Source organism: Pteropus vampyrus, unplaced genomic scaffold (assembly GCF_000151845.1).
Source record: "Pteropus vampyrus isolate Shadow unplaced genomic scaffold, Pvam_2.0 Scaffold56, whole genome shotgun sequence".
NCBI lineage: Eukaryota > Metazoa > Chordata > Mammalia > Chiroptera > Pteropodidae > Pteropus > Pteropus vampyrus.
The window spans coordinates 5,473,363-5,488,487 of NW_011888837.1; positions in this window are offsets into that span (position 1 = coordinate 5,473,363).

A 15,125-nucleotide genomic window follows, 5' to 3' on the forward strand; every position below is an offset into this window, starting at 1 on the left:
AAGAAAAAATATGTATCAAAAATGTGAATAAAGAATGACAATAACTACATGTTTATCAACAAGTTCTTCAAATGAAAAAGAATTAAGGGCTCCAATCAAAAGATACGGTGGCTGAATGAATAAGAAAACAAAACCCTTAAATATGCTTCCTGCAAGAGACTCGTTTCAGATTAAAAGACATACAAAGACTAAGAGTAAAAGGATAGAAAAAGATACTGCATGATGGACCTAGCAGGTATTGTGCTGAATGGACTTAGTCAGATAGAGGAAGGCAAATGCTATATGATTTCACTTATATGTGGAATCTAAAGTATAAACAACAACAGAAAACAAAAACAAACTCATAGATACAGATAATATTTTGATGATCACCAGATGGGAGAGAGAGAGGCTGGGGAGCGGGGGTCTGTGAAAAAGGGGAAATGATTAAGAAGTACAAAATAGTTATGGAGATATGAAGTATATCATAAGGGAAATAGTCAATAATATTGTAATAAATATGTATGGGATCTGAGGGGTACTATATTTATTGGGGAGATCACTTTGTGAGTTATATAGGTTTCTAATCACTATGCTGTATACCTGAAACTAATATAATATTGTATCCCATGTATAAAATAAAAATTTTATTTAAAAAACTGTTATATAATACTATATTACAAACAAAGAAAGAGGTTCGTATAAAGGAGGGGTACACAAGAGGTCTTAATTTATGATATTTAATTTCTTTGTAAAAAGGATTGAGCACATATAGCATAACGTTAGGATTTGATAGAGGTCCATACACTGGTGTTCATTACAAGAGTCTCTATTTTTATTCATGTTTGAAACATTTTGCAATAAAATGAAAAGAAAAATACAATTATCAAATGTCTATTGTCCTCTAAGCTCCAGAATTATGTTGTTTCCAGTATTTGCAAAAGGCTTCAGGAGAGAAACAGATTCACATCTTTAACACAGAATAATCACAGAAACAGTAACCACCTTGGTGCATCTGACAGGGTGTTCTGAGAAATTGGTGCTCGTTTTGGCTCTGACATTGAGCAACTCAATAACTGTCTCACGACTTCGAGCAATTCGTTTTATTTTGGTCTTCAATTTCTTTACCTCCTCTTTAACCAAGACGAATAAGGGGACAGCCTGAATCTTAGAGTGAATCTTAAAAATAAAAACCAGCGATAGCTACATTTTTTGCTATGTGCCAGAGATTCTGGTAATCACTTTAAATTAGGAGGCTTAACTGGTATATGCATTATATATGTCCTGTTAATATCTAATCTATATATCAGGAAAATGAGACTTAGAAAAGTTAAATAACTTGTCAAGCACATACAAACAAGGCAGGGATGTTAACCCAGGTATATCTGCCACTTTTTGACTCCAAAGTCCATGCACAGTCTTACAGACCTGAGAACTTTTGCTAGGTCAGTTCTACTCTATTAGTGAGTATCCCTCCTAATGTTCTAAATAGAGTGGCCATTCAACAAATATGTGAAAAGGTGCTCAACATCTCTAGCTATTAGGGAAATCCAAATCAAAACCGCAATGAGATACCATCTCACACCTGATAAAATAGCTATAATCAACAGGACAAGTAATAACAAATGCTGGAGAGGATGTAGAGAAAAAGGAATCCTCATACACTGCTGGTAAGACTGCAAATTGGTACAACCACTATGGAAAACAGTATAGAGGTTCCTCAAAAAACTAAGAATTAATCTACCATATGATCCAGCAATCCCTCTATGGAGTATTTACCCCAAAGACTTGAAAACCCATATCTGAAAAGATATTTGCATACTGATGTTCATAGCAGCATTACTCACAGTGGCCAGGACATGGAAGCAACCGAAGTGTCTTATGACAGATGACTGGCTAAAGAAGTTGTGGTACATATATACAATAGAATATTCCTCAGCCATAAGAAGAGATGAAATACTGCCATTTGTGAGAACATGGATAGACCTCGAGATAATCATGCTGAGCAAAATAAGCCAGACAGAAAAAGTTGAAAATCACATGATATCACTTATATGTGGGATATAAACCTAAAAGCAACAAATGAACAGGGCAAACAAACAGAGACTAGAGGGTAGGGGATTGGTGGAGGGGGGAGGTAGATGGGTAAAGGGGGTCAAATATAGGGAGGTAGGGGGAGGGTGAAGTGGGTAAAGGGGATCATATATATGTTAGCTGAAGGAAACTGGACTTTGGGTGGTGAACACACAATAGAATATACAGATATCAAATGATAATGTACACTTGAAAATTATATAATTGTATTAACCAATGTTACCCCAATAAACTTAATTTAAAAAATAGAAGTAATAAAACGGCAGTAACTATGTACCTATCAATAATCATTTTAAATGTAAATAGATTAAATGCTCCAATCAAAAGACATAGGGTAGTCGAATGCATAAGAAAACAAGATCCATGCATATGCTGTCTACAGAAGACCCATTTCAGATCAAATGACACTCACAGACTGAAAGTAAAGGGATGAAAAAAGATATTTCATGCAAATGGAAATTTAAAAAAAAAACAGGGGTAACAATACTTATATCAGACAAAATAGCTTTGTCTCTTATTATAGCTTTAAAACAAAATCTGTAATAAGAGAAAAAGAAGGGGATTACATAATGATAAAGAGATCAATAAATCAAGAGGACATAACCCTAGTAAACATATACACACCCAACATAGGAGCACCTATATACATAAAGCAATTATTGATTGACATAAAAGGAGAGACCAACAGTAATACACTCATAGTAGGAAATTTTATACCCTACTGACACCAATGGACAGATATTCTAGACAAAAAAATCAACAAGGAAACATAGACCTAAAAGACACACTAGACCAGATGGATTTAATAGATATTTTTAGAACATTTCACTGAAAAGCAGCAAAATATACATTCTTCTCAAGTGCACATGGAACATTTTCTAGGATAGACCACATGTTAGGACACAAAACAAGTCTCAATAAATTTAAGAAGACTGAAATCACATCAACTGTCTTCTCTGATCACAATGGTATGAAACTGGATATAAACTGAAAGAAAAAAAATGGAAAATGCACAAACATATGGAGGCTAAATAACATGCTATTAAGCAATGAATAGGCTAACAATGAGATCAAGGAAGAAATCAAAAGATACTTAGAGACAAATGAAAATTAAAATACAATGACTCAAAATTTATGGGACACAGTAAAAGCAGTCCTAAGAGGGAAATTCATAGCAACAAAGGCCTACCTCAAGAAACAAGAAAAAGCTCAAATAAATAATCTAACCTTACACTTAAAAGAACTAGAAAAAGAACAGCAAAGGCCCAAGTGAATAGATGGAAGGAAATAAAGATCAGAGCAGAAATAAAATAGTCTAGAAAAACAATACAAAAGAAATAATGAAACCAAGAGCTAGTTCTTTGAAAGGATACACAAAATTGGCAAACCTTTAACCAGACTCATCAAGGAAAAAAGAGAGAGGACTCAAATAAATAATACCAGAAATGAAAGAGAAGAAATAACTAAAGTCCACAGAAATGCAAAGAATCATTAGAAAATGCTACAAGCAATTATACACCAAAAATTGAGCAATCTGAAAGAATTGAATACATTCTTAGAAACATACAATCTCCCAAGACTGAGTCAAGAAGAAACCAAAAATCTGAACTGACAGATTACTACCAATGAAATTGAATCAGTGATCAAACACCTCCCAAAAAACAAAGTCCTGGACAAGATGCCTCTTATAGGTGAATTTTACCAAAGAAGAATTAACGCTTATTCTTCTCAAACTATTTCAAAAAAATTCAAGAAGAGGGAAGGCTCTCTAACTCCTTTTATGAGGCCACTATTACCTTAATTCCAAAACCAGATAAAGACATTACAAAAAAAGAAAACTAATGGCTAATATCTCTTATAAACACTGAGGTAAAAACCCTCAACAAAATATTAGCAACCTGAATTAAGCAATACATTGAAAATATCATACATCATGATCAAGTTGGATTTATCCTGGGATGCAAGGTTGATACAATATATGCAAATCAATTAATGTGATACACTACATTAACAAATCAAAAAAATAAAAATGATATGTCATATCAATAGATGCAGAAAAAGCACTTGACAAAATCTAGCATCCATTTATGATAAAAACTCTCAGCAAAGTGAGAATAGAGGAAAATACCTCAATATAACAAAGGCCATATATGACAAACCTACAGCTAACATCATACTCAATGGGGAAAGGCTAAAAGCATTTTCCTTAGACTCAGGAGCAAGACAAGGATGCCCACTTTCACCACTCCTCTTCAACACTGTACTGGAAGTCTTAGAAACAGCAATAAGACAAGAGAAATAAATGGTATCCGAATTGGAAAAGTGGAAGTAAAATTCGTATTATTTGCAGATGACATGATACTATAGAGAACCCTAAAGATTCCACAAAAAAATTTTTAGAATTGATCGATGAATTCAGTAAAGTAGCAGGATACAAAATAAATATTCAGAAGTCAATGGCATTTTTATACACCAAAGATGAACTTTCGGAAGAAGAAATTAAGAAAGCAATCCCATTTACAATTGCATCAAAGCAATAAATTACCTGTGAATCAAATTAGCCAAGGAGGTAAAAGACCTGTTCTCAGAAAATTATAAGTCATTGAAAAAAGAAATTGAAGAAGATACAAATAAATGAAAGTACATACCGTGCTCTTGGGTAGGAAGAATCAATATCATGAAAATGGCCATACTACCCAAAGCAATCTACAAATTCAATGCAATTCCTATCAAAATACCAATTACATTTTTCAGAGAGCTAGAACAAATAATCCTAAAATTTATAAAGACCCCAAATAGCCATGACAATCTTGAGAAAGAACAAAGTTGGAAGTATCACATTATCTGATATCAAACTATACTACAAGTCTGCAGTAATCAAAACAGCATGGTAATAGAAACAGACACATTGATCAATGGAACAGAATAGAGAGCCCAGAGATAAATCCATGCCTATACTCTCACTTAATATATGACAAAGGAGGCAAGATTATACAATGGGGTAAAGACAGTCTCTTCAATAAATCGTGTTGGGAAAATTGGACAGATACATGCAGGAAAAAAAAAGAAAGAAAGAAACTGGACCACCTTCTTACACTGTATATAAGAATAGATTCAAAATGGATTAAAGACTTAAATGTAAGATCTGAAACCATAAAACTCTAGAAAAAAATATAGGCAGTAATCTCTCTGATATTGCTACTAGTAATTTCTTTTCAGACATATCTCCTCAGGCAAGGGAAACAAAAGAAAAATAAACATATGGAACTACATCAAACTAAAAAGCTTTTGCACAGCAAAAGAAATCATCAACAAAACAAAAAAGACAGCTGATGGGGAGAATATACTCGCTTATGATACATCTGAGAAGAGAATTTAATATCCAAAATATATAAAGAACTCATACAACTCAACAACAAAAATACGATGTCCAATCTAAGGTTTCATTGCTATATTGTACCAGAAGTCCCATTAAAAAATGGGTAGAAGACCTGAATAGACATTTCTCCAAAGAGTAAATACAGACGGCTAATAGACATATGAAAAGATGCTCAAGGTCGCTAACTATCTGAGAAATGCAAATTAAAATCACATTGAGATATCACTTCACACCTGTAAGAATGGCTATCATCAATAAATCAAGGAACAACAAGTTTTGGTGAGAGAACCCTCATATACTGTTGGTGGGATTGCAAATTGGTGAGATTACAGCCAGTAAGAAAAACAACCTGGGAGTTTCTCAAAAAAATTAAAAATGGATATACCTTTTGACTCAGCAATTGCACATCTGGGTATTTACCCAAAGAAAATCCAAACAATAATTTGTAAAGATCTATTCACCCCAATATTCATGGAAGCACAAGTTACAATAGCCAAGATGTAAATTGTGGCATTTACCCATCAACAGACGATTTGATAAAGAAGTTATGGTTCACATATACAATGGAATATTATTCAGCCATCAAAAAATTGAAATCCTACTATTTGCAATGACATGGATGGACCTAGAGGTTATTATGCCGAGTGAAATAAGTCAGACAGAGAAAAATAATTACCATATGATTTAATTTATATGTGGGGTCTAAAGAATAAAAAGAATAAACTAATCAAAAACATACAAATGTAGAGGACAATCTGGTGATAGCCAGAGGGGAGGGAGTAGGGGGGCTGGGAAAAAGGGGTGAAGGGTTAAAGAAGTACAAATTAGTAGTCGATAGATGGTCACCGGTTTGGTGAGCACAGCATAGGGAATGCAGTTAGCATTAATGTAATGGCTAGGTGAAGAGCCAGCAGAGAGAAAGTAATCAGGGGGATCGTTTTATAAACTATATAAAATTCTAACCAATGTACTATACTCTTGAAACTAATAATAAAATTTTAAAAAATTTATGCCAGGCATAAACCAGAACTGTCCCAGGCAAACTGGAATGCATGCTCACTGTAGTTTTGATTCTCTCGCAAACAAATTCCAGCAGTCTTTTTGGAGATATCATATAAGCACAATGGTTTTCTAGTAGTAATCAAGCAGAGGTCGTTTAGATGCCCAATCTAAGGTTTTGTTACTATATTGTACCAGAAGTTCTCCCAACCCATCTGGTAGAAATAGATGGCTGGAATGGTGCTTTCCAATGGCATCTTCATACACAGCTGTTGCCCACAGAGGGACACAGTAGCTGCTCCAAAGTCTTTCTATGGTTTCTCTCTTACTTCCCTATTCATGTTCTGGAGTATAGAGTTTCTGTATCTTCCCATGCTGAGGCATTTAGAAAAATCCTGTCCACAAAGAAGACTGTCACTCCTGGTAGCCTTTGATATAAGAATGGGAAAATGTCGCCCTCTGGTGTTATCAATGAGGCAGCAAGTGGCTACAGAGACTTGATCAAGATGAGGATGCCTTAAAGATGTGAAGGTAAGGAAAGCAGAATACTAGCCCTTACCAGGCAAGTGTATTAAGGCATTTTTCTATCAAATTTTTACAACAACTTTGTGAAGTCCATTCTTATATTCTTCATTTTTATAGATAAGAAAATCCTCAGAGAGATTGAGCAATTTATTCAAGGTCACACAGGTATGAAATGGATTGAAATTTGAACTCAAGTCTATTTAGCATTAAAGACCGTGGTTTTTCCTCCTATCATTTTGTAGGTCATATAAAAATTGGGTCCCCAAATATTAAAATATATTTATTGAACACTATTTTATGCCAGAAATTGAAGTTGAGAATAGGTTGACTTATTCCACTTGTAAGGCACTCCTACATCTTTGTTCATATTTTCCCACATCCTTCATAAAAATTCAGTCTTCTTCACTGATCTTTCTCTCTCTCACTTCTGAACCTCCTACCACTTTCTTTGTACTAGTTTTCTCAGTTCCCCTGTATCACAATCACTGGTGGATATAATTCCTCTGTCTACCATCCTTATATTATATAATAAACTATCTGAAAGATTAGACTGTCTTTATTGTTATTACTGCAAACCCCTATAGCATCTATCACAGTGCTCCATAAAGAATAAATCCTCAAGGAATTTGCAAAATTTGGGCTGCAATAGATGTTGGCCACTTGTCCTTGATAAAATTTTAATTCTAAGACATTAATATCTTCTTCCAATTTAATAACAACCTACTGTATCCTCTTATAGAGTGAATTAGCCATGTTAAATGTCTAATAGGCTGGAAAAATGAAAGTTCTCCTACCTCAGATCCACATACTGGTGAAAACAGGACAATGAACCTTAAAGCTGGGAAATGGGCTGGAGGCATGGTCTCTATTCACGTCTTGAGAGTAGAGGCTGTGGGCAGTGCTCTGCCACCCCTGTCTGTTTTCTTTCACTTCCCCATCCCCACCGTATTTGGTAGTTACTCTGTTTTACCCTAGCACCATCTACCCGTTTGTTCAGTTGCCCCCTAAATAGAAACTCTCTGCTTTTTCCCTTCCCTAAATGGCTTTTACTGATCCTGACTATCATGTGTCCTCTGTTTTCAGAGAAATGTGGCTAACCTTCTGAACTATAATTCTGCCACAGATCAGCTGTCTTCCCAAAGGCCCTGTATTAACCCTGTTTAAGCACGTCTTTAAATTCCTAGGATGCTCAGTCTGCAGCATCATGGGCAGCAGCGCCATCTGCTAGTTTAACCCCTGGCTCTCTGGGTTTTAACAGTGGAGGTGGAATAGAAACTCAAGCTCCCGTATATGTCTAGGTCTAAGCCACATAATAGCTTAATACTCCTCTGCAACATCACTCATTCTAAGTGTCAGCAAAATAAGTTTTGATATTGAAAAGAAAAAATTTTGGTACATTTATGTTAGTTTCATTGATATATAATAGCAAAATATTAGAAGCAATTTATATATTTATTAACTATAAACCAGCCCTATGAGAACAAAACTAAAGGATTTTGAATGGCTTTGTAATAATCTGTGGTTTCAAAGTATATTTACTAACCCGGAAATTGCTTAAGTTACAGTGTTAAGTGGAAAAGAAGTAGGATACAAAAATGAATTAAAAAGTAATAATCATTTTGATACATTTTCATCTCATCATTTTGTCCTGCACATATATTCTTAAAAGCATAAAAAGAGAACTTCTATTACTTTAAAAAACACTTTTACTTTTCATAGTAACAAGAAATCAATGCAAATACAACAGCTGTGCTGTAGGTACAACTTGTTAACCAGTATAAACCCACAGCTGACAGGTGGGATAAATCATTTTGATTGCTTCCACCAATTTCTGGAACTCTTTTTTCTACCACTAATTCTTCAACACCACCACCATAGAAAAATCAGACCTTTCATTTCTTTCCTTCTTTTTCTCTCTTTTGTCTCAAAGTCATTCCAGCCCCTCTTCTCGGCACCTGAGTCACAGAGGAGGGGAGCAGAAAAGCAGAACAAACACTTCTCTCATTTCATCTTTTCACCGAGACTCTCCTCCTCGTTCTGTGAAAAGACACAGGGCGCTGTTACTAGAGAAGAACGGGCTGCCCGTGAGTACACAATTGCATTAGAAGATGACAGTCCCACCACCGCAGTTTCAGACAGACAAGATAGAAATTTTTAATAGTAATTGCTTAATTCTGGCAAATGGGCAAATAAATATTATACCTGATTTTTTAAAACTACAGTATAAAGCACTCTCAGGCCTTTGGCACATATCCTGAGAGAATTTCTTATTTCTCTCTCCGGCATTTGTTTTCAGGCTAGGACAAGTGATACTGAGAGCCCAAATGACATAACACTTGTCCCTCCCAACAGCTGAGTATTTCCATGGGTAGACAATGGCATCTACTTGGAGAAGCTACTTTAATACATATTTAGATAGCAGGTGGTTAAAACACAGTTCAGCCCTGACAGACAAAAAGCCATTTCCAGTCATTCCATTTGTATTCAGAATGAAATCAGATCTCGGGGATTCCCATACATACCATTGGAGAAAAAGAGAGGGTCAGTATAGGCCAATATCAAAGCCAATTGATTGTGGCTTGGATTTGGAAGAGGAAGTATATAGAAGAGAGGTACAAGGTTTAATTAATTCTTTGATAAGTTTTCCACTGTAACGAATCCCTACACTTGGTTAATTTATTGTCCTGTGTGTCTTTAAGGAGAGGAAAACTAAGAAAAAAATCCCAGTTGTTAAATAAAGAGAGGCTCGGTCACTAATTTCTCTACCATACGATAACAATTTTTAAATATTTAAATAGCTGTCATATTTCAAAGTCTTCTTCAATTAATCCATTTAATAAACCTTTATTGAAGGCACTGTGCAAAGTTTAAAAATGCTGCTCCACCCCCAGAAATAGAAAGTTGCAACAAGAACATAGCTTTTGGTATCCTCTCACTTCCTTAACTTATCCTACACATTTCCTAATGACTCTATGCCTGTTTTTTAAGTATGCCTACGAGCTGGCCTGCATCAGGATAGAATATTCATAATTTGCCTTTTTCACACTGAATCCTGTATTCAATGTCACATGGTTTGTAAGCGGTGAGTTTGTAAAGTCAAAAGTTTATGGTGATTACCAAAGATTACCTTAGTTCTAATGGAAGGCATTCCCATGTAAAAATGACAGCCTAGTCCTGTGTATAGCATTCAAGACACTTCAGAAACAACTGCTAGGCCAGTTGTGTTAAGGAGAAACCCAATCTGGAAGGTTAAAAGAAGTAGCACATTCTCATGTTTGTTAGCCTCTCTAACAAATCTTTCCCTCTTCCACTGAGAAAAAAAAAATGAAACATGTTCCATGAATCATTGGGTCAATGCCTGAATCTAACTTCCTGATCACAGGGTAGAGAAAATTCATACTTTCAAAATATAAAATCATTTTGTTTGTTTGTTTTTTCAAAGCTTGATATAGGATGTAAATTTGCCAAACTTTCAAAATATTTATGAATTTTGGTAGGTACAGTTCACAAACTATTAAGGGCATAAGCAAAAAGTTGGGCAATATTTGCAGCTTAGAATAAGACTGTTAAATAGAAGAAGGGGGTTCCCTTTTTTCCCCATAGAACTTTTTATAGATGTGGAAATATTAAAAATAAAGATTAAAGTTTCCATGGAAATAAACATTTTAAAGCAATATTCTCCACACTATTCTCTCTCCCATGTTTAGTTTCTCATTTTCGCACATCATTTGTGGTCTACCTAACTTAAACAAATCATCTTGGCTATGTAGCTGCAAATCACTAAAGAAAGTCAAGCTTATAGGAGGTAAGGTATATGTTGTTCTTTGGGTTTTCTTTCTCAACTAACAGCTAAATTTTGAATAAAGTAGTCAAAATAAGGAAGTACTTAGGTAGAATCTTATTTGCAAGTTTTCTACTTTAAGTAATTTCATACCTCTCATAAGATGATATCTATGACGATTTCTTCTATATATAAAAATTATGTAGGTAGCCCTACCAGGAAATAATGCTAGGATTATGTAAGATTTGTCTGACATTCATGCTGTTACTACTAATGACATATAGATATATTTATATATTTGCAAGCTTTTCTGAAACAGGGTCTGTACCATATTATCTCTATGAATCCACCCACAGCACCAAGTGTGTACATAATTACAAAAAAAGAGATATATCTCTTGTGCTCTTCATTTGCCTGCTTGCTCTCAGATTCATTGTCAACTTTCTCTAGTTTTGCCTGTATCTCAGGGCCTACATTTCCTAGGGCCCCTTGACTAGTGGCTACTGAGTAGTTTTGGCAAATGGGAAGACTTGCTGGATTACTTGGGAGTGGGAAAAGAGAAGAAGCCGGGGATTTCTCTCTCTTACTCTGCTTTTGTGCCATCTCCGGCAGTGGCTCTTTTTCCTCCTAACACCAGTTCCCATGAGATAATGATTCCTAGGTATTTCAAATCTCACAAGATAGCCACTGAGAGGTTCCAGCTCCTACTAGATGGCTCAGCTTCTGAGTGCTAGGAACATGTATCCTCTCTACACTTCATCCACCCAGATGGTGATAGCAGTTTCCTTCTTTTCTTAATTTCTGAATTGCCTCAACATCTTCTTATTTTGCTTCCCAGTTCTTCCATTACCTGTGTAAACAATATATTGCACTAAATTCTTTAGTTTGTGAGATCCAGAGTGGTTTCTATTTTTCTGAATGGCTCCTTACTGATACAGCTCTTGGTTCCAAGAATAGTCACAGAAAACTAATATTCAACACAGGACTCTGGGATTGGGTTGTTATCTATTTGACCATGAATGCAATGAAGACCTCCTTACAAGCAAGAAATGAACACTAATAAGTTGCGTCATGCAGTGGCATCATAATCATTTAAACTCTAAGCTGTGGTTTCTTGAGACATAGTACAGGGTGAAGATAAGGCTTTGGTTAAGTAACTAATGAACTTGACCATTATAATAATGATTAATTATTACATGATATGGATACTCCTAATTGCCCTAAAGACTGTACACAAAGAAAAAGATAAATCTAAGACCTTGAACTTCTAACACAAAACCTTAAGCTATGTAGCCACATTCCATAGCCCTGAAGCCATAAGGCAGACATGGCTTAATAATATAGGTCGCAAAGTTGCAACATTAGTTAAATGTATAGTCCTATCAGGTATTTTATGATAATATAAGGCCCTGGCTGGAAAGGAGACTGTGGATGGTGATATTTGTGCAGAGATGAGGCTGCAAACTTTTTCCAACTCTCTGTACTTTCCTAGCGAGCAGAAAGTTCTCCTCTTGTCAATTTGTCAATTTAACACCCAAGAGAGAAAATCAACCTGTACCTGCATAAAAACCTTTACATGACTTCACTTGTGGCAGTTGCTGTAGAAGAGGATAATTAGTCTCTATAAAGCCCATTCTAACCACAGATCATTGTATCGAGTTCTATCCCAACATAGCCCAGATGAAAGAGTGCAGGACATGCTTCAAAAAAGAGATAATAAATACCAAAGGAGTTGCAGAATTCTGTCCAATATTTTTTCTTTTTTAATTTGTTTCATTGTTTGATATATTTTAAAAAATTATCATTTTAAGTGCTCGATAAGGCTAGTAGTTAACATACTGCATAGCATAGCATAGGCAAAAAAAATCTGGAGAATCCTAGAGGTGGGAATTTGGAGTGGATCCAGAGTGGATCTAGGCAAACGCCTAGCCACTTCCAATCATATCCTTGCCTTGAAGAGTCCAGAAGACATTCCTTTCACCACAGCATTAAGAAATGCATTGGCAAAAGAAGCATATTTGTATAAATGAGAGTTCCATCCTGTTGTATAGCAGCATTGTGGTTGTATTGAAGTTTAAAATGGTTAGAAGTAGAGGAGGATTCTGGAAAGATGACAGAGTAAAAAGCACCAGGAATCTGTCTCCCCACCTAGACAACAATTACACTGGCAGAGTTATCTGATATAACTATTTTAGAACTCTGGAGTCTGTTAGATCATTGCAACTTCCTGGGGAAAGGCTTAGAAGATAAATTGTGATTAAGTTTGGTCAAAGTTAGCGTTTAGCATAGTAGCAGCTACCCCACCCCCAGCCACATGGCAGACAGCTGTGTGCCTGTTCCTAGAGCAGCCTGCACACAGCTTGTAGGAGCCAGGGGGAGGAAAAAGGATCCAGTCTTCCAAATAATTGAGTTATCAGTGCTCTGACTGCTGACTGCTCCTTCTGATCACAAAGATGTAGACAAAGAAGCAGGCAGCCATTGGTGTTGCACACCTTCTCATTGTTTCAAGCTCATCTCCCTATGGCTGAAGTGACTTCCAGGGAATTTAAAGGGCCAGTGTCCTGTCCTCTCTTCACTTTTCTCTTTTTTCCTCCCTTCTGGGAGCCAGACATTAAAGACTTAAACATTCAAAAGCAACTGCATTTACAGATAAAGTTAGAATGTGGCCATGCATGCCCAGGGAAAGGTACAGGCTCAGAAAAGATCTAAGACCTTAAGTTTACACTTCAAGCTGATCCTTGGCAGAGAGACAGCCTACAACATTTAAAAAAAAAAAAAATCAAAACAAAACTAACAAAAACTCAGCAAACCTTGTGAAAGGGGGACAATCTAATTTCTAAAGTTACCACATTATTACATTTAAATATCCTCCTTCAACAAAAATTTCACAAGCCATACAAAGAAATAGGAAAGTATGGCCCATTTAAAGGAAAAAAAAAAAACAACAACAAATCAACAGATGCAGTTCCTTAAAAAGACCTGATAGCAGATCTACTAGACAAGGACTTTAAAACAACTGTCATAAAGATGCTCAAAGAACTAAAAGAAGAAATGGAGAAAGTAGAGAAAACGATTTATAATCAAAATGGAAATTTCAATAAATAGAAAACCAAAACAGAAATTCTAAAGCTAAAAAGTACAATAACAAATGAAAAATTAACTAGAGATATTTAAAGGCATATTTGAACAGGCAGGAAAAAGAGTGAGGAAAATTATCGGGGCTGAGGAACAGAAAGAAAGAAGACTGAAGAAACATGAACAGAGCCTAAGAGACCTGTGGGTCCATATATGCATTGTGGGAGTCCCAGAAAGAGAAGAGGAAAGAGAGAAAGAGGTAGAGAGAACTTCCCAAATTTGAAGAAAGACATAAATATAAACACCCAAGAAGATCAATGAACTCTGAAAAAGATGAACTCAAAAAGACCCAAACTGAAGCACATTATAATCAGACTTTCAAAAGACAAAGAGAGAATCTTGAAACAGAGAGAAGCAATTCATCACACACACAAGGGATCCTTAATAAGGTTATCAACAGATAATCAGAAATTTTGGAGGCAAGAAGGCAGTGGGCCAATACAGATGTCATACAAAGTATCTTCTCTGATCATAACAGGATTAACTCAGAAATGAAAGAAGTAAAACCTGAAATTTCACAAATATGTGGAAATTAAACAATACATTTTAACCACCAATGGATCAAAGAAGAAATCACAAGGGACATTAGAAAATACTTAGAGATAAATGAAAAAGGAAAATATAACATACCCAAACTAATAGGATGCAGCAAAAGCAGTACTAAAGGGGGAATTTATATCTATAATGCTTGCACTAAAAAAACAAAACAAAACAAAACAAACCCTCAACCAACCACCTAACTTTACAACTTAAAGAACTAGAAAAAGAATTAACTAAGCCCAAAGTTAGCAAAAGGAAGGAAATAAAGATTAGAGAAGAGATAAGTGAAATAGAGAACAGAAAGAAAATAAAGATTAATGAAACCAAAAGTTGATTCTTTGAAAAGATCAACCATATCAACAAACATTTAGCTAGATGAACTAAGGGAAAAAAAAAAAAAGACTCAAATTACTATACCCAGAAAAGTAAGTGAAGACATTACTGCTGATTCTACAGAAATAAAAGGATTATAGGAGAGTACTATGACCAACTGTATGCCAATAAATTGGATACCCTAGATGAAATAGATAAATTCTGAGAAACATAAAAGCTACCAAGACTAAAACACAAAGAAACAGAAAATCTGAATAGACCTATAACTAGTAAGGAGATTGAATCAGTAATAAAAAGTCTCCCAAAAGAGAAAACCCCTGAGATGCAAGGATGATTCATCATACAAAAATCTACTAAGGG